Source organism: Pezoporus occidentalis, unplaced genomic scaffold, assembly GCF_034315485.1.
Source record: "Pezoporus occidentalis ecotype Australia unplaced genomic scaffold, CSIRO_AGI_Poc_V1 ctg224, whole genome shotgun sequence".
NCBI lineage: Eukaryota > Metazoa > Chordata > Aves > Psittaciformes > Psittacidae > Pezoporus > Pezoporus occidentalis.
Window position 1 is genome coordinate 1,588,594 of NW_026914117.1, and position 20,601 is coordinate 1,609,194.

At 46.2% G+C, this 20,601-nt stretch overlaps 2 long non-coding RNA genes across 2 annotated transcripts in view; one reads left to right on the forward strand and one right to left on the reverse strand.

The window, feature by feature from the left end:
* Nucleotides 1-11,107, reverse strand: part of LOC134164770 (uncharacterized) — a 31,782-nt gene extending 20,675 nt beyond the window's left edge. Inside the window, exon 1 of the long non-coding RNA XR_009965247.1 lies at nt 10,515-11,107. This is a non-coding gene — a long non-coding RNA (uncharacterized LOC134164770). The remainder of the gene's footprint in view (nt 1-10,514) is intronic.
* A 7,411-nt stretch (nt 11,108-18,518) lies between these two features.
* On the forward strand, nt 18,519-18,949 carry LOC134164778 (uncharacterized). The gene is made up of 2 exons (XR_009965260.1): nt 18,519-18,645; nt 18,791-18,949. It is a non-coding gene; the product is annotated as an uncharacterized LOC134164778 (long non-coding RNA).
* The last annotated feature ends 1,652 nt before the right edge of the window (nt 18,950-20,601 follow it).

Genomic DNA, 20,601 nt, shown 5'->3' on the forward strand with positions numbered 1-20,601 from the left:
GTCCTACCAACAGCTCTTACTTGCATTCTGTGTTAGTAATACAGACTTTGCTCAGGACTTGGTTTATAAAACAAAAAAAAATGGAAAAAAAAACGTCATTAGGACAGTGCTGAGTTGTCCCAGACAATTGGAAAAGTCAGGCCCAGTTGTTACATCAATATCCAGGTTTTCTGTTTGATACCATAATTGGCATAAAAGGCTCTTGAGGGAATTGGTGTTTTGCTCATGTCTGCCATAGAGATATATTTGACCCTGCCCATTAGAGATCTTGCACATATATCTAACCTGGAACTGTGTTTAAATCTGGGCTTCTTGCATAAACCTGAACCCAGGCACTTGTCAGGAAAGTAAAAATTCAGCAGAATTTCAGCTTTAGTCTGAAACAGAAAAAGCAAGGACACTGCTTTCATTTAACTATTTTGAAGTTTCAGCACTTGCTAAGTGTTTTGCTTCAGATGCTCCTAAACAATCTGAAGCCTCGAATAACACTATTACTCGGGCAATAAAATGGAATTTTTGTAGATTGTTTAGGATCCCCAGAGAATACATGGCAGAGGGGAGGAGGGTGAAGCCTGGTGAATTGAAAGACAAATTGGAATTGAGGCAGTTAGGGAACATTGCTGAGCTGAATTGCAGTTCAAAGAACTCTCTCACTAAGTGATGTATCAGAACTTCAGTATAGTTTTATTTTAGGCTTGGCTGCACAAGAAGTATGCGCTAATAAACTGAATCATCAAAAATAAATGGTTTCAATATCCATTTCTTTTGAATTAATATCTGTAAGCTCAGTTTCATCACATTCACTTAAGCTTGTGTTCTGATGTTATACATGACAACATATTTTGAGGAACTGTATGCTGTTTGTAGAATTGGGCTAGCTGTTTTTCTGCAATGAAAATGTGTTTTTTCCCCAAAACAGTCATTATCTACAATGACGGGTTTTAATTAGGAACCAGACTTCATGTACAAAAGAGCGTACAGTGTTCAGTATTAAAGCTGCAGTGGGAAATTTCAAAAGGACACTGAGGAATCTATACACATTAATTCCTTTAACTGGAATACTGATGTACACTGCTGAACTCCCTTATAAGGAACTAAAATGTACTTACACTTTGGTGACTGGTAGAGGATGCAGCTAAGGCAAGACCTGTTTTAACTAGCTCTCTTACAGCACAAGAGAGGAACAGATGAACACCACAAACTGGAAGATATTTTAGCATCATCTATGTGTACAGTCTGGAGGCAAGAGATACTGCTCTCATTAGATGAGACCGGGAGGATGGCATATCCTTCCTTTCATTGCACTGTGCAGTCAGCAAATTGGACAAGAGCTGTTGCAAAAGATGTACAGGCTCTATTTTGAATCCCCCTGGACCTCTGTGCCAGCTGGGCCCACATAACACACCTTTCAAAGAAAAATGAAGGAGTCAGAAATGGCATGCTGGCTTTATGGCTCCACCTGCTTCAGCTCACTAAACCCAAATTAACAGTTGCAGATCACCAACTTTATCAAAGCAATACATTTTTGTTGCTCAAAGACAGTTGTAAGCATCTTTCTGTTACAAGTGTGGGGCTTGGGCTAAGGTTTTTGTCTCATTGTACTTTATGGTAATGACTTGTAATACAATACAAGTAATACTTGTAATACAATAGAATCATTGATCATGAAACTGATCTGGCTTATGTTCCCAGTGTGGTCACCACCTTTATACTTTGGGAGGTATATAATAGAAGTGCTTAGCAATTACACATCTTTTTTGTCCTTCTCAGGTGCTCAACCTGTGAAGGAGACTGTGGAGACAGTGTTCTCACGGGAGAATGCATAATTGGTACATAAACTCTGAATAATCCTGAAAGATACAGCAAGGCCATGAGAGGCCCAAAGAAGCTTAAGCAAGCAAGATAAGAAGAAGCTGGAATTCACTGAGTTAATGAGAACTGTGCACTGTTGGCAAGCTTTCGAGGTCAAGTTCTCACACCTGTGCTTAACCAATTATATGTTAGTCACTAAGGGTCTTCAAGACATGTATCAAATCATAATATGCCAAATCACTGTAACTGCATGTAAGAAATAGTATATAAGGAGTTAAGGCTTTGTAATAAATTTGGCAATTACTTGATCACATTGATCGTCTCTGCATTGTCCGTGACTCCCGTGTCAACAAGAGACATTCTTTTATCCTCCCAGTCCTACCCCAGACCCTTTGCAGTTGAGAGTTTTGAAGTTTTTGAGTGGCCTTTTAATGCTGTTGAGACTTGTTTGCTGGTCGTGATGGGGATCACCATGCTGGCACACATACAGAGTGTGTTTTGCCCACGACTGATTTCAAGAGTTAAGCTGAGTCAGGTTTGGGTCTTGTCTGGGGTCAAACAACGATGTAGGGGGACCAAGAGATTTTCCCTGAGGCTGGACAGTCATGAGTGGCAGGGTGTGTGGGATAGTATGGGAAAGTATCTAGGTCAGTGGGCCCCTCCAGTACTTTGGAATTTCACCACTGAACAACTGCAAAATCCAGAAGAATTAGTAAAACACTTAAATGAGGTGTGTGGTCATTCTGGCCATACCAGAGACGGACAAATCATGGCAATGTGCTGGGGCTTGGCCTATGCTTACAGGACCTTGCTCAACACTATCCAGCACCTTCAAAAGGAAAAGAATGTCAGCAGATCTGAGGGCAAAGCAACAGTCAGCGCAGCTACTCCAGCTCCAGGCACAGCAGCTTCACCACCCCCAGCGACAAGTACAGTCGCTACTCAAACTTTGGCTGCAATGAACAGCGCAGCTACCCCAGTGGCAAGTACAGCAGCTGCTCAAACTTCGACTGCATCAGACAGTGCAGTTACCCCAGCTCCAAGCACAGCAGCTACACCACCCCCAGCAACAAGTACAGTTGCTACTCAAACCACAGTGATAATCACTGCAGCCAAACCAGAGGACCAATTCGTAGCAATATTGGTTGCCCCTGTACCCAAGAGAAAAAGCAAAAAAGAGGCAAGAAGGGTGAAGTGAGATGAAGAAACAATGTATTCACCACCCGGTCCAGAATCTGATCAGGAGTCATCATCACATGACGAAGAAGAAGAAGAAGAGGTAACTTCTCGACCTTGGACCTCAACCGAGCTACAGAATATGCGAAAAGATTTTACCCATCAACCACGGGAGCACAACATCACCTGGTTGCTCCAATGCTGGGACAATGGGGCCGATGGTCACAAACTAGAAGGTACAGAAGCCAAGCAGCTGGGATCACTTGCTAGAGAAGGGGGAATTGACAAAGCAATTGCAAGAGAGAAAAAGTCCCTCAGTCTTTGGATGCGGCTCTTGGCAGCTGTGAAAGAAAGGTTTCCATGCAAGGATGATGTTATGAGTCGTTCGGCCAAGTGGACTACTATAGACAAAGGCATCCAGTCTCTGAGGGAATCAGCCATCGTAGAGATAATCTATCACATCAAGCCGAATAACGGGGATATACCCATAGATCTAGATGAAGTTGAATGTACACGACCCATGTGGAGAAAACTTACACGGAATGCACCGTCATCATATGCCCATTCATTGGCAACAGTAACCTGGAATGACAAAGTGCCACTAACAGTGGATGAAATGGTTCATAAACACCGAGAGTTCGAATACAATCTCACCCCTTCCATCATCTCAGCTCTGGAAAAACTGTCCCAGGACCTCAAACAACTGAGGGACGATCTATCTGATTTATCCAGCTCCTCACGTGTACCAACACATGTTTCAGGTATTAACAAAAGGCGTCCTATTGTTCGAGAGAGGAGATACAGGAGGTATACGCCACAGGGTACCCTATGGTTTTACCTGCAGGATCACGGAGAAGACATGACAAAGTGGGATGGAAAACCTACTTCAGCTTTGGAGGAACAGGTGAGTGAATTGAAGAGGGGAGTAAGGGCCAAGACTGATCATCCCATGAGAGCTACGGCTTCAGTCTCTGGTCAACAGTTTCCCAGATGGAGTGGAAGAGCTGATTTTACTCCAGCTCCTGTGATAACAAAGAATAATCCCTTTCACCATGACTTAAGTGTCCAACGCTGTGACGACCATTAGAGGGGCCCTGCCTCCAGCCAGGTGGAGGTAGGGGACAATCGGATTTACTGGACTGCGTGGATCAGATGGCCTGACACATCAGTCCCACAGAAGTATAAGGCTCTAGTAGATACCGGTGCACAGTGTACCCTGATGCCGTCAAGCTGTCAAGGGGTGGAACCCATCTGTATTTCTGGAGTGACAGGAGGATCCCGAGAGTTGACTGTGCTGGAGGCTGAAATCAGCCTGACTGGGAGGGAATGGCAAAAGCACCCTATTGTGACTGGTCCAGAGGCTCCTTGCATCCTCGGTATAGACTACCACATGAGAGGGTACTTGAAAGACCCAAAAGGGTACCGATGGGCTTTTTGTATTGCTGCTTTGGAGACTGAGGAAATTGAGCAGCTGTCCACCTTGCCTGGTCTCTCAGAGGATCCTTATGTTGTGGGGTTGCTGAAAGTCGAAGAACAACAAGTGCCAATTGCGACCACAACAGTGCACCGGCGGCAATATCGCACCAACCGAGACTCCCTGATTCCCATCCATCAGCTGATCCATAGACTGGAGAGTCAGGGAGTGATCAGCAGGACCCGCTCGCCCTTTAATAGCCCCATATGGCCAGTGAGAAAGTCTAATGGAGAATGGAGACTAACAGTAGACTATCGTGGCCTGAATGAAGTCACACCACCATTGAGTGCTGCAGTGCTGGACATGCAGCAGTACTTCAGTATGAACTGGAGTCAAAGGCAGCTAAGTGGTATGCCACAATTGATATTGCCAATGCATTTTTCTCAATTCCTTTGGCAGCAGAGTGCAGGCCACAGTTTGCTTTTACTTGGAGGGGTGTCCAGTTCACTTGGAACCGACTGCCCCAGGGGTGGAAACACAGTCCTACCATTTGCCATGGACTGATCCAGACTGCACTGGAACAGGGGCAAGCTCCAGAACGCCTGCAATACATTGATGATGCTATTGTGTGGGGCGATACAGGGGAAGAAGTCTTTCAGAAAGGGAGGAAAATAATCCAAATCCTGCTGAAAACTGGTTTTGCCATAAAACGGAGTAAGGTCAAGGGACCTGCACAGGAGATTCAGGTTTTGGGAATAAAATGGCAAGATAGACATAGACAGATCCCCACAGATGTGATCAACAAGATAACAGCAATGTCTCCACCAACTAATAAGAAAGAAACACAAGCTTTCTTGGGTGCTGTGGGGTTCTGGAGAATGCACATCCCAAATTGCAGTTTAATTGTAAGCCCTCTGTATCATGTGACCCGAAAGAAGAATGATTTCAAATGGGGCCCTGAGCAACAACAAGCCTTTGAGCAAATTAAACACGAGCTAGCTCATGCAGTAGCCCTTGGACCAGTCCGGACCGTGCCAGATGTAAAAAATGTACTGTGCACTGCAGCTGGGGAGAACGTCCTACCTGGAGCCTCTGGCATAAAGCTCCAGGAGAGACTTGAGGTTCACCCCTCGGCTTTTGGAGTCGGGGATACAAAGGATCTGAGGCCAGCTATACCCCAACTGAGTAAAAGATACTGGCAGCCTATGAAGGGGTTCGAGCTGCTTCGGAAGTGATTGGCACTGAAGCACAGCTCCTCCTGGCACCCCGGTTGCCCGTGCTGGGCTGGATGTTCAAAGGCAGGGTCTCCTCTACACATCATGCAACCAATGCTACATGGAGTAAATGGGATGCACTAATTACACAACAAACTCGAATAGGAAATCTCAGTCGTCCAGGCATTCTAGAAGTCATCATGGACTGGCCAGAGGGCAAAGATTTTGGAATGTCACCAGAGGAGAAGGTGATGAAGAGGCCCTACCATATAATAAAATGTCAGACAGTGAAAAGCAGTATGCCTTGTTTACTGATGGGTCCTGCCGTATTGTGGGAAAGCATTGGAGATGGAAGGCAGCTGTATGGAGTCCTCGACGACAAGCTGCAGAAACTGCTGAAGGAGAGGGTAAATCGAGCCAGTTTGCCGAGGTGAAAGCCATCCAGCTGGCCCTGGACATTGCTGAACGAGAAACGTGGCCAGTACTTTATCTCTATACTGACTCATGGATGGTGGCAAATGCCCTGTGGGGGTGGTTGAAGCAATGGAAGCAGAGCAACTGGCAATGCAGAGGTAAACCCACCTGGGCTTCTGCACTGCGGAAAGATATTGCTGCCCGGGTGCAGAACCTGGTGGTGAAGGTACGTCATGTAGATGCCCATGTACCCAAGAGTCGGGCCACTGAGGAGCACCAGAACAACCAACAAGTGGATAAAGCAGCTAAGGTTGAAGTGGCTCAGATGGACTTAGATTGGCAACATAAAGGTGAATTATTTTTGGCCTGGTGGGCCCATGACACTTCAGGTGATCAGAGCAGAGATGCAACGTATAGATGGGCCCGTGATCGAGGGGTGGACTTAACAATGGACACTATTGCCCAGGTTATTCATGAGTGTGAAACATGTGCTGCACTTAAACAAGCCAAACGGTTAAAGCCTCTTTGGTATGGAGGAGGATGGTTGAAGTACAAATATGGGGAGACCTGGCAGATTGACTATATCACACTGCCAGCAACCCTCCAAGGCAAGCGCCATGTGCTTACCATGGTGGAAGCAACCACCGGGTGGCTGGAAACATACGCTGTGCCCCATGCCACTGCCCGGAACACTATCCTGGGCCTTGAGAAACAGATTTTGTGGCGACATGGCACCCCAGAGAGAACTGAGTCAGACAATGAGACTCATTTCTGGAATACCTTATCGATATTTGGGCCAAAGAGCATGGCATTGAGTGGGTATATCACATCCCCTACCATGCACCAGCCTCTGGGAAAATCGAATGGTACAATGGGCTGTTAAAAACTACACTGAGAGCAATGGGTGGGGGAACTTTCAAGCATTGGGATACACACTTACCAAAGGCCAACTGGTTGGTCAACACCAGAGGATCTGCCAACAGGGCTGGCCCAGCCCAGTCAGAACTTTTACAAATTGTAGAGGGGGGCAAAGTTCCCGTGGTGCATATGAAGAATTTGCTGGGGAAGACAGTCTGGGTTATTCCTGCTTCAGGTAAAGGCAAACCCACTCGTGGGATTGCTTTTGCTCAGGGACCTGGATATACTTGGTGGGTAATGCAGGAAGATGGGGAAGTCCGATGTATACCTCAAGGGGATTTGATTTTAGGGGAAAACAGCCAATGAACTTAATTGTATGCTGTTGCCTGCTGTGTAATACTTTTATAGCCCATCAACTAGATGTCTCCAGGCCATCAGCAACTAGTCCTGACTTCCCTCCAGCCATCATCCCAACAGAGAATGAACTTTGATAGAACCGGATGAGTTCCACAGTAAAGGAACGACCAGCATCAGTAGGCAATGATCCAATACTGCACACAGCCTTTCCTGCCCTGAAAGATTGTTACAAGAGATGGAGCCTGACATCATGGACCGAATGGACTCGGCAGCATTATAGGGATTGGTCCATGCACTAAGAAAATGATTTTTTTTCTCTTGGTCTGTGTGTATATGGATGTATATACGTGGGAGAGCGATGGTGTATTGAAAATATGGGATCTGAGCATGACGTGAATGGTATGGAATAAGGGGTGGATACTGTCCTGGGTTCAGCAGTAGCAGTCATTTTTCTCCTTCGTGGTAGCTGATGCAGCGTTGTGTTTTGACTTCCAGCCTGGGAACAGTGCTGGTGATACCGATGTTTTCGGTTGTTGCTAAGTGATGTTTACCCTGACCAAGGACTTTGTGAGGCTCGTGATCTGCCAGGGAGGAGGAGAAGCCATGAGGAAGCAGAGACGGGGCACCTGACCCAGGGTAGCCAAAGAGGTATTCCATACCACAGCACATTGTGCCCAGGGTGGGGGGTAACTGGAAGCTACCCAGAAGGACACAGGCTTCGCGGTCGGACTCATTTCTTGGCTGGTGGTATTGTATTCTCTTCCCTTGTTATTTTCTCTTATCATTGTTGTCGTTGGTAGTAGCGGTGGTGATTTGTGTTGTACATTGGTTGCTGGACTGTTCTTGTCTCAACCCATGGGAGTTGCACTCTTTTGATCCTCCTCCCCGTTCCTCCAGGAGCGGGGAAGGGGAGGGGGGGGGGCTCGATTGCTGTCAGCCCGGCACCACTCACTGGGAGTGAGTGAACAAGCTGTCTGGCTAGGGTTTAAACCACGACACCCAGTTTCTGAAGTCAGGGGCAACAGAGACTTTGAACAGCAATACTGCTTTCTAAACACAACTGTTGATTTTTCAATTATAACAGATGATAGATAGATGCATTTCCAGCATATTTCATGGAGACTGATCAGATGAAAATGTTGTCTGTCCTAGCATATCAAATTTTACCAGCAATTTAAATTCCAGAAAGCCTCCACAGTGCTATAATTAATTCTCTGCCCAGGTCTGTACTGCACTTGGGACCCCATCTCTTCTCATTTCCACTCTATGTGGTAATGTACATTTAATGAGCCCATGCAAGGTCTAGTTCTGCTTGCTTCTCTTTGGAATGACAGAGCTATCTACACAAAGTCTGTTGAAATTTCATGTAGTTAGCAATGTCAAGAGACACTGTGGTAAATCCTGAAGACAGTAGTCTCAATGCTAGTGTGTTGCCCATCCAACGCCATCAGTGAGATCCAAGCATGCCTGTGTCTGAGAGTGTAGATTAGGAAAATAAACTACACACAAACACATTAACAGTCCACTGTGGCAGAACCATATTAGACTTGGCTGCACTGGAACAAAGTGCCTTCATTACATTTCCATGACAAATATATCCCTTGCACTGCTGCAATTATCAACGGGCTTGATTAAGGGATTGATTTGAATGCAAACAGCATAACTGACCAGGAGAAAAGATAAATGGATACGGCCAATGCAGCTTTTAAATAAGTCTGTTACAAATAGGTGGTAGCCTAGGGAAATGTCACCAGTCACAATTTATTATTTTGCCATTCCCTTTCAAATGAAAAGAAGAAGATTTGCTTTTGTTGCATCCAGCACATAGACAATTTTCCAGCATGTGATGCTTTTCACATAGTCTTAAAAAATTTTAAATGGGTCATTTTATTTAGGAAATCCATAAAGTCATGATATATAGTAGATGGGACATAAAAAAATTCTAATGAACATTTAGCCAGAAGCCCTTTTTATAAACAGTGATAAACAAGAAGATTATTGGAATAATACTTCAGCTTGTCACCTTCTACAGAGGCTGGGCAGAAAATGAAACAAAGAGCTGAAACTTCCTTAAGTATCAAGATCTGATTTCTGAAACATTCAAAGGGTATTAACTTTCCATGCAGTGTATCTATCAAGTATCTGGTACATCTATCATTTATTTACTACAATTTCATTTCTGTATGGACTTAAATTATTAGCAATGAACATTCCTTTTGTTTTTCATGTTCAAATTACTATATGTATAACACTGAACACCTCAAACCTTTGTGAGACAGGTAAGTGAGGGGTTGTTATTATCCCCCATTTTAAAGATATAGAAACTCAAAGTGAAGCAAACACGAAACTTGAGGTCAGTGTGTCAAAACAGTTTCAGACTTGGCTCTGGGTGGATCCTAAAGACAGTTTAAAGTTGAGAAGACCTTGTCATCCAGACCTCTGCCCTGAAGCACCTCCCTCATTTCTCACATTGACGGCTCCTAAGACCAGCCTTTCCTAAGATGCACATTTCAGTTCAAGTTCACGCTAATTCTCTGCCTCAATGTACCTGATAGGGCTGTGTTTTGGAAGAAGGCCTCCAAGAGGCTGCCTTGAAATTTTCCAGAAACAATTTTTTTGACTAGACACCTATTCCACTCATGGGAAAGGAGAGGGATGGACCCACCTCCAGTGTGGAAAGGATGGGATGGGCTGCAAAATGTAGAATTTTCAGAAAAGTATAGATGCATTTTTTAACTAAGTTGCACAAACACTGTGTGGTCAACCTGAAAATATCTAATATCCTTAACTATTTGCTTCAACCCTTCAGAGGGCCTGGGATTTGGAAATTAATTCCTTGCTCTCACTTGGCAGAAAAGAGATTCAATACACAAAACAAAACATAGCATCTCTTGTTTTTGTTTATGAGTATACCTTGTAAAGCTAGTCCCTAACCTATTCTTCTAAGTAAATTAAATAATGGATTTGAATAATGTACACAACAATAACCAAGCTAATACAATTACAGAAATTACAACATCTATCTTGCATCCTAAAATTGCTGATGAAAGGTAAGTGACACTCTCTGAAAGGTAAGGAGATAATATTTGTCATGGAGCGCCATTTGTCATGGAGCGCCAGGGAAGTCTGCTCATCTCCCAGCACATGTTGATCTCCTCTTCAAGATAATATTGCATAGATTTGCACTGTTCTCATCTCATAACCCAAATAACTCCTAAAACCATGAGGAAAACTTTTATTCCCCACAAAAGAAATGGGGATACACTTACATTAGCTTAAAACTGATCAAGTGGCTTGGAAAATATACATTCTTCTCTCTTTGCTTCACAGCTGCTTGGCTTATAACGGTGCCATTTCCATTTCTGCTGCTAGAAGTCACTAATCCATCTAAAGTCATTCAATCCATTTCCCTTATGTTCTGAAAAATAAATCCATAAACCATCATCATTTTAGTCTGTATCAAACCAAAATAGAATCACATTAAAAATAAGAAAAAAAACCTCACTTTGTGATGAAAGCAAAAAGCCCCCAGAACTAAGACCCATACTTGGCAAGTCCTTTTCCTTGCAGTCACCTCAACTCTGCACACTTACTAGAAAAGAGACAGTTATAAACTAAAGGCATCTTTAATCTAGTAAAAATTAATTTGGACAGACAGCAGGCTGTGCTGTGCTGTCTGGTACCTCACAAACACTTGTGAAGTTGAAGACTTGCTTATCCCTCCCATTAACCCTGAGTGAATACCTGCCCCCAACCCAGCCAGTGAGTGAAGGATGTCACCCAGCAACTCCACCAGCAAGAAAATGTGTGAGGTTAAATTTGAATATGACTGCTCGCTTGGAAGGAGCATTCATCCCTGTCCAGACTGTCAGGAAAGCTTGGATTTCATGTTTCAGAAAGACTGTCTTCTATATTTGACCCCTAAGCAAATCAAGCAAGACAGGTACATGAAAGCCATAACAGGCTTTACAAATTAAATATTTTAGAAAGAAAACCAGCTCTACACACAAAATCTGCTGACAGAGTGCTCTAACCACAGAATGCTGGGTTCAAAAAAAGCTGTTATTACCTGTAGTTAGCTTGGCAAAGGTTTCCTTGATCTTTTGAAAGGAAAAACCCAAGCACTTGAAGAAAAAAGCTGGGTAGCATTTTGAGTTTTGTGAATACTCAATATAGTCACAGATTTAACCAGGTTTATAATTAAATCAGCCATCAAGAATCTGAAGTTAGTGATTAGCTTCTAGCTTGCTGGTGTATTTGTAAGACAACACTACTCTGTGAAGATCAGCTGGGTCCTAACATGGTAGGAGGGGACAGAAAAGATGGAACAAATCAAACTCACCTCACTTTGATGCTGTATAGTGCCTGAAATCCTACCACCCACATAAATAAACCAGCAAAATAAAAACCACAGAAGCCCTTAATTGGATTAGTTAATGTCCAGGGTTCAGCAGTAGCAGTCATTTTTCTCCTTCTTAGTAGCTGGTGCAGTGCTGTGGTTTTGACTTTCAGCCTGGGAACAGCACTGATAACACCGGTATTTTTAGCTGGTGCTAAGTAATGTTTACTCTGACCAAGGACTTTCTGAGTCTCATGCTCTGCCAAGGAGGAGGGGAAACCAGGAGGAAGCAGAGACAGGATACCTGACCCAAACTAGCCAAAGAGGTATGCCGTACCACAGCATGTCATGCCCAGGATGTAAAACTGGAGGCAGTTACCCAGAAAGCCTAGATCACTGCTTGGATGGGGCTGGGTATCGGTTGACAGGTAGTGAGCAGTTGTATTCTCTTCCCTTGTTATTTCCTTTATCATTATTATTATTGGTGGTAGCGGTAGTGATTTGTTATACCTTAGTTATTGGACTGTTCTTATCTCAACCCGCGCGAGTTATTCTTTCAGTTCTGCTCCCCATCCCTCTGGGAGTGGGGGGAAAAAGGGGAGTGAGTGAGCAGCTGTGTGGTTCTGGGTTGCCAGCTGGGCTTAAACTATGACAGTTTGCTTGTTTTGTTACTAGCTCCCAATGTCCAGGATTAATGCCCTCCTTTTCTGGATGTGCTGTGATGGATGCTTGTGGCCCCTTCACAGTTTGGGCCCAGGTGAAGCAGACCAGCTTCCTCTCTGCTCCCCTGGCATCTTTTAGCTACCGACACCGTCCCGCAGCTCAGTCCCTGCTGCAGGCGCATCTCCACCGAGTGCAGCCCTGCCCATTGTGCACCGTTCCCTCACCAGACCGGTGCAGGCACTCTCTACACTCCGAGCATCTGCTCCGCAGCCTCCCCTCTCACCGGCTCTGTCTGGATGCCTGCGCTGCCACCGCCGGGGCAGCCAGAGCGGAGCTCCCGGACCGGGCCCTGGCCCTGAGGCGAGCGCGCTCACTCCCTCCAACTGCCGCGCCCCGCGCAATTCCCGCGCTCCCTGAGGCGGGTTTTACCCGCTCAGGCCGGGGTCGTCCCTCCTGGCACCGCCCCCTGTGAGTCCCTGCGCGCCTCAGCGGCGCTGCCGGCTCCTGGGCAAGGCCTGGCGAGGGCTCGGGGCGCCGTCGGCGGCTCGCTCCGCTCAGAACGGGGGCTCCTGGACGCGGGGGTTCCCTTCGCAGCGGGGTTGAAGGCTCCTCTCTGGAGCTGCCCGTCGGCAAAAGCATCTAGTAGCAACGGCAATACACCAGCTCAACACCCAACAGCAGCTGAAAAATATGCGTAACCCAAACAATTCGATTGCCTTGACCAAAGCTACATGAAATTGTTAGCATAAGAACTGACACATAACCACCGGAATGGTTATATGAGGTGATTTATTGCAGCGCTGGGAAACCAGGGGCATGAGCCCAAATCTGGCTTCGACCCCGTCACATCGCGTTCGCAATTTATACGCTAAAAATTTCGCAACTAATACATATTCAACACAGATTACATCATTGACTAATACATACGCATCAAGGATTACTTTATTAGTCCATTACGACATCAGCCTCTTCTGCGCTTGCGCAGCCCCCTCTGGTGGTCGTCCCGATGAAGTAAGGAGTCTTCCTCTCCGTTTCACCTTTCTGTTCTTTGGACAGGCCCCAACCATTATGTGGATGTCAGCATTCTCACTTCTTCACTTGGCTTGTCCTTTTATGTTGCAATGATTTCACAAAGCTACCAATATTGCAGAGATGAAATTTTCTGCTGCTTAAGATACATGGTTTCTATTTCTAGACAAAGCTTCCTTGTAAGCAATACAAAAATTATGAACGTCTGTATTATCAAGACACACAGTTAGACAAAGCTTCCTTGTTCTAAACCACAAGGTCTTAGGCCAGACATCCTGTGTCCTTCTCATTGTTATGCTAGTTTCTACTGCTGAGGCTACCACAGCAAAGTTACAACATTCTTTTAATATACAGAAGTCTACTATGGATTCGAAAACTTTTCAGATATAGTCATTTCTGTTGCTCTATATAATTATTTTAATGTAAAATTTCACTCTTTTTCTAACAAAATCAAATACAATTCAACCATGAAAAGCTGAAGAAAATTTAAACAATACTAGGTTTACTTTGTGACCTAGCTAAGCATAAAAAGATACACAAGAATGCTTAACCACCATCTGGCCTCAGTTATGCCTGTATCAGGACATATCTGCTCAGCCTAACTATTCTCACCCACACTGCATCTTCCCACGCATGCATTCTCGTAATGCAAGCATGGTATTTAATTACAAGGGGATTCCTCCAACAAATTTACCTTGAATGAACCCATATTTATATTGATCCTGCCTTTTTGTGCTTCCTTTTTTTCTCTTTTTGTGTCCTTCAATGACATGAAGACTCAAAGTCTAAATATATTTATTATGTGCCCATTTGGATAAATAAACTAAAGATGCTTTGGGGCTAGGGATGCTAGCTACTCTTGAATAATATGAGGCACGTTTAAAAAGAGAAGACAGTGTCTGGAAGAAGCCGCAAAGACAGTTTCCACAAAACTATTAATAGTGTTTGTAAGCCTCCAGTAATATTTATTGTTATAAAACACTTCAAACACTTAAAAGAACCTGCTCTGGAAATATTCCTGATGCTGGGATGACACTGAGCAATCATCTCAGTTTGGCTGTCTTTTGCTAAAATGATGAAGGAAGAAAGAGCATCATTTAGTTAAACTGGAGTGGGCAGCGGTAGTGCTTTGGACTACCAAGGTTGTGCTTTGGATGCAGGACTGAGTAAGAGCCTTTCAAGAAGCGGAACCCTGCGGTTAGGTCTGGTTTGGGTAGATGGAGGAGGAATAGGGGGAAGTTTGTCCGCATATTACCAGTGGTGAGATAATGTCACAGAGCAAGGTGAGTGGGGCAAACCCACTTGTAATTCATCTTCAGGATGGGTTGATTGAACAGTGGAAGGATGCACTGATGAATGGATGGATGGAAGGATGGATGACTGATGGACTGATCGCCTTTGCATCATCACCCAGCTCCATGACGTCATTGCACATCACTATCATCCCAAACCTTAATCTTCTGAAGGCTTTTGCAGAAACCCACAAATCCAAGCACAGAAGGAAAAAACATGGCCAGGTACCAGCGGAGCAGCACCACCCACCAGAGCAGCCGCCTGCAATGCAGATACCAAAGGAAAAGACACCAGAGCGGCTACCACTCAAGGCGCCGGAAGAAACTCTGATCTAGCTGCAGCAGGCAGAATTGCTCCAAGCGCCGGCAGAGCTGCTACAACCAGAGAAGGCAACACAGAGGTGGGAGTAACTGCAGGGGTCAATGTGTGTCCACGGGCACCGCAAGGATGTCCTGGGCACCGCAGCTCTGGGCCATGGAGGGGTGGCAAGGAGGAGGGAACGGGGTGCATAGCTCATGCTCACGGCCAGCTCTGTTCCCCACCAGGTCGCCAATCTCGATCACGGAGGAGATACTGATCTTTCTGCCAGCTTGCTCCCATGCGGGGGTGTCCTGGCCATTGGCTGCCGCCTGCCCCATGATCTGAGAAGTCATCACAGGTCTACCACCGCTGGGCAGGCCAACTCACAATAAACTGCTGAAACATGGATGCTGTCTTGCCTGCTGTTGCAGGGGTTGTAAAGGACTGAGCCAGAGCTTGGGACCAGGAGCCTAGGCTGCTCTGTGCTGCAGAGACTCCTCAGCCCCCCGGCCGATATGTTTTGGGAAAAGCATCCCCAAAGTGCCACCTAGACTGGTGGCAACCCCAAAAGCCCTTCTGTCCCAACAGACACTCCACACTTGGAAGACATGGAGAAGTTTTGTGCTTTTGCCAGCATAAAACCTGCCATGGACAAGGGTGCACTTGTGGCTGGGGTTGGCACCACAACAGCTGTCGTAGAATGAGAGAACGATTTGGGTCGGAAGGGACCTTATAGTTCATCCAGTAACAAGCCTATGCAACAAGCAAGGGACACCTTCTACTAGACCAAGTCACTCAAAGTTCTGACCGTTCCTGGGAACAGGAGCACATGGCAGGACCGAGTATTGCCCTTTAGAGGGGATTTCTGCACAATATGTTTCACTCTTCCCAATCAAGTCATTCCTTTCTCGAGGTCAGCAGGACGTGCTGAACAGCGGTGAGATATGGCACCAAGGGGCATAAGCTCGTCCGTCTCACAGTGTGTTTCACATCTAGAAGTTCCAAGACCTCTTCATCTCATAGTACCTTGGAAGCAGAGATAATAGTGTCTGTGTAAACACATCCTGCATCATGACGCAGGGGTCTCCTTTTTTTCAGGTGTCACTGCACAGGCGGGTGAGAAGAAACAGACCATCAGAAGGTACTTGTAACTGTGGAACCTACTGGAAGAGATCCCCTTGGCACATTCTACATGAAACACAATCTCATGTGCATGTTCCCTCACCTTAATTTCCACAAAAATATTTATAATGTTTGTAAATCCTCAAGGATCATTTAGTTTTATTAAAGCACTTCAAAGCACTTAACCTGCTCTGGGAATATTCCTGATGCTGGAAAGACACTGAGCAAGGCAACTCAATTTGATTTTCTTTCCCTGAAAGACTGAAGAAAGAAGCAGCATCATCCAGCAGCGCTGGGAGCCAGCTGTGCTCAGTAGCATGGCTGTGCCTGGGATGTGAGACTGAGCAGGGGCCTTTGGGGTGCCAAGCTCCTGCACAAGATCTGGTTTCTGAACATGGGGTGGAACAGGGAGAGCTTTTTCTCCAACTCACTGCTCGTTGGAGAATGTCACTGGGCAGGGTTTCTGGGGCAAAGCCCCTCTTCCTCCACCTTAGGAATGGTTTGGATAGGTGGGTGGATGGTGGGTGCACTGATTCCCTTTGCATCGCCACCCAACTATATGATGTCACTGCATGTCACAGTCACCCCCAGCTATATCTCGTGCAGGCTGTGGCAAAGCCCTGCATAGTCAAGCACAGCAGCAAGCAGCATGGCCAGGTACCAGCAGAGCGGCAGCCGCCTCCGATCCAGACGCCGGCAGAGCAGCCGCCGGAGGGGATACCGTTCCAGGCGCCAGAGGAGAAGCCGCTCTAGCCGCCGGGGGCAACGAGTCTCCAGGCGCCGGCAGAGCCGCAACAGCCAGAGTAAACGACGCAGAGGTGGGACTGACAGCAGGGGTCAGCCTGTGTGTCCAAGCACCACAAGGATGTCCTGGGCACCGCAGCTCTGGGCCATGGAGGGGTGGCAAGGAGGAGGGAACGGGGTGCATAGCTCATGCTCACGGCCAGCTCTGTTCCCCACCAGGTCGCCAATCTCGATCACGGAGGAGATACTGATCTTTCTGCCAGCTTGCTCCCATGCGGGGGTGTCCTGGCCATTGGCTGCCGCCTGCCCCATGATCTGAGAAGTCATCACAGGTCTACCACCACTGGGCAGGCCAACTCACAATAAACTGCTGAAACATGGATGCTGTCTTGCCTGCTGTTGCAGGGGTTGTAAAGGACTGAGCCAGAGCTTGGGACCAGGAGCCTAGGCTGCTCTGTGCTGCAGAGACTCCTCAGCCCCCCGGCCGATATGTTTTGGGAAAAGCATCCCCAAAGTGCCACCTAGACTGGTGGCAACCCCAAAAGCCCTTCTGTCCCAACAGACACTCCACACTTGGAAGACATGGAGAAGTTTTGTGCTTTTGCCAGCATAAAACCTGCCATGGACAAGGGTGCACTTGTGGCTGGGGTTGGCACCACAACAGCTGTCGTAGAATGAGAGAACGATTTGGGTCGGAAGGGACCTTATAGTTCATCCAGTAACAAGCCTATGCAACAAGCAAGGGACACCTTCTACTAGACCAAGTCACTCAAAGTTCTGACCGTTCCTGGGAACAGGAGCACATGGCAGGACCGAGTATTGCCCTTTAGAGGGGATTTCTGCACAATATGTTTCACTCTTCCCAATCAAGTCATTCCTTTCTCGAGGTCAGCAGGACGTGCTGAACAGCGGTGAGATATGGCACCAAGGGGCATAAGCTCGTCCGTCTCACAGTGTGTTTCACATCTAGAAGTTCCAAGACCTCTTCATCTCATAGTACCTTGGAAGCAGAGATAATAGTGTCTGTGTAAACACATCCTGCATCATGACGCAGGGGTCTCCTTTTTTTCAGGTGTCACTGCACAGGCGGGTGAGAAGAAACAGACCATCAGAAGGTACTTGTAACTGTGGAACCTACTGGAAGAGATCCCCTTGGCACATTCTACATGAAACACAATCTCATGTGCATGTTCCCTCACCTTAATTTCCACAAAAATATTTATAATGTTTGTAAATCCTCAAGGATCATTTAGTTTTATTAAAGCACTTCAAAGCACTTAACCTGCTCTGGGAATATTCCTGATGCTGGAAAGACACTGAGCAAGGCAACTCAATTTGATTTTCTTTCCCTGAAAGACTGAAGAAAGAAGCAGCATCATCCAGCAGCGCTGGGAGCCAGCTGTGCTCAGTAGCATGGCTGTGCCTGGGATGTGAGACTGAGCAGGGGCCTTTGGGGTGCCAAGCTCCTGCACAAGATCTGGTTTCTGAACATGGGGTGGAACAGGGAGAGCTTTTTCTCCAACTCACTGCTCGTTGGAGAATGTCACTGGGCAGGGTTTCTGGGGCAAAGCCCCTCTTCCTCCACCTTAGGAATGGTTTGGATAGGTGGGTGGATGGTGGGTGCACTGATTCCCTTTGCATCGCCACCCAACTATATGATGTCACTGCATGTCACAGTCACCCCCAGCTATATCTCGTGCAGGCTGTGGCAAAGCCCTGCATAGTCAAGCACAGCAGCAAGCAGCATGGCCAGGTACCAGCAGAGCGGCAGCCGCCTCCGATCCGCCGGCAGAGCAGCCGCCGGAGGGGATACCGTTCCAGGCGCCAGAGGAGAAGCCGCTCTAGCCGCCGGGGGCAACGAGTCTCCAGGCGCCGGCAGAGCCGCAACAGCCAGAGTAAACGACGCAGAGGTGGGACTGACAGCAGGGGTCAGCCTGTGTGTCCAAGCACCACAAGGATGTCCTGGGCACCGCAGCTCTGGGCCATGGAGGGGTGGCAAGGAGGAGGGAACGGGGTGCATAGCTCATGCTCACGGCCAGCTCTGTTCCCCACCAGGTCGCCAATCTCGATCACGGAGGAGATACTGATCTTTCTGCCAGCTTGCTCCCATGCGGGGGTGTCCTGGCCATTGGCTGCCGCCTGCCCCATGATCTGAGAAGTCATCACAGGTCTACCACCACTGGGCAGGCCAACTCACAATAAACTGCTGAAACATGGATGCTGTCTTGCCTGCTGTTGCAGGGGTTGTAAAGGACTGAGCCAGAGCTTGGGACCAGGAGCCTAGGCTGCTCTGTGCTGCAGAGACTCCTCAGCCCCCCGGCCGATATGTTTTGGGAAAAGCATCCCCAAAGTGCCACCTAGACTGGTGGCAACCCCAAAAGCCCTTCTGTCCTGACAGACGCTCCGCACTTCGAAGCCACGGAAAGGATGTGCTTTTGGCAGCATAGAAACTGCCATGGACAGTGATGTGCCAGTCCCTGGGGTTGGCTGGACCACAGCTGTATGCAAAATTATAGTCATAGAATCAGAAAATGTTTTTTTTATGGAAGGGACTTTAAAGCACTTCCAGGGAGTATCCTGTGCCACGTGTACTAATCACCTTTTTCCAATCATCGTGAAATATGGCTTTGAACTCTGCCAGGGATGCGGGAGCCACAGTTTCTCTGGGCAGCCTGTGGCAGTGCCTCACCATCTTTATAGTTGGACACTCGTATGTGATTATTTGGTGTGGTTTTCAAATCAGTGCCTCTCTTACATATTTTATAGTCTAATATTTCTCATGGGATCAACATATTAAATCGAGACGTAATTTACTTCAACTTCCATGTGCTTTATGGTTGAAATACATTTACTGGGCTAAAGTGGTCAGTGACATGATTGGGACTGATGCTTTTAGGGGCTCAGGTCTTCCTGCAGATGTATATGTATATAATGCATTCTACCTCTTTTTCAATTGCTTTTTGAGGAACTAAAATATAAAAAACATGGAGGTAAATAGGTGACTTGCAAAGAGAAATTCATAAAATATTTTGACAGTTCTATAGAAATATTTCCTGAGCCTCTATCCATGAATACTAACCACGCTTTAAATTTCATTCTTCATGATGACCCACTGAAAGCATTTGTCAGTGAAGCTGTTCTTATTTATATCTTTTTCCAAATGTTTATGGCACTTTCATTTGTACTGGACATGACATTTAGCATGTAGCTAAATGTGTATTGTTTTCTCTCCTTACATCTTTTGATATTATTAGTGACAAGAAGTAAGGTATTCTGTGTGCCTAGTATAACAGCATGTCAAAGGTAAATAACCCAGCTGTTGTTCCTGATTTTTATTTTAGAAAGGGCATTAGCTAATGATTAATTATAAAATAAAAATAATGCAAGACTGCCCAAGGTATCTGCCTTTGCAGAAGCTGTTATGGCAAAATGTCTGTCTGGGAGATACAAAGTGGGGATTACATCTTCAAAATAAAAAGTACTTAAGGTCATGACTGGCTTCTCTAGTTTCCCTCCAGACCCTCCCTACATTTTCCACTTAAACCTCTGGAAGCTGCAACAATATTTAAAAAACAAAACAAAAAACAAAACAAAACAAAAAAAAAACTACAAAACTCTAAAGCTGTAGTTTCTTTTAAGTTAATTTTTTTTTGGAACCATTGCAAGCTTTACATACACAAAATGTGTCTCCCAAGGACTCTGCCTACAGAATCAGGGTTTTCACCAATGAAACACTCACCTACAACCTACATCTACTCACTTGCTTAGTCTCTCTGCCATCCTTCACATCTCCAGACAGCTGCCTTCAAATGAGGTGAGACCTTTCACTGTTTAAGATCACAGAATTTTGTGCTGAGCTTTCACAG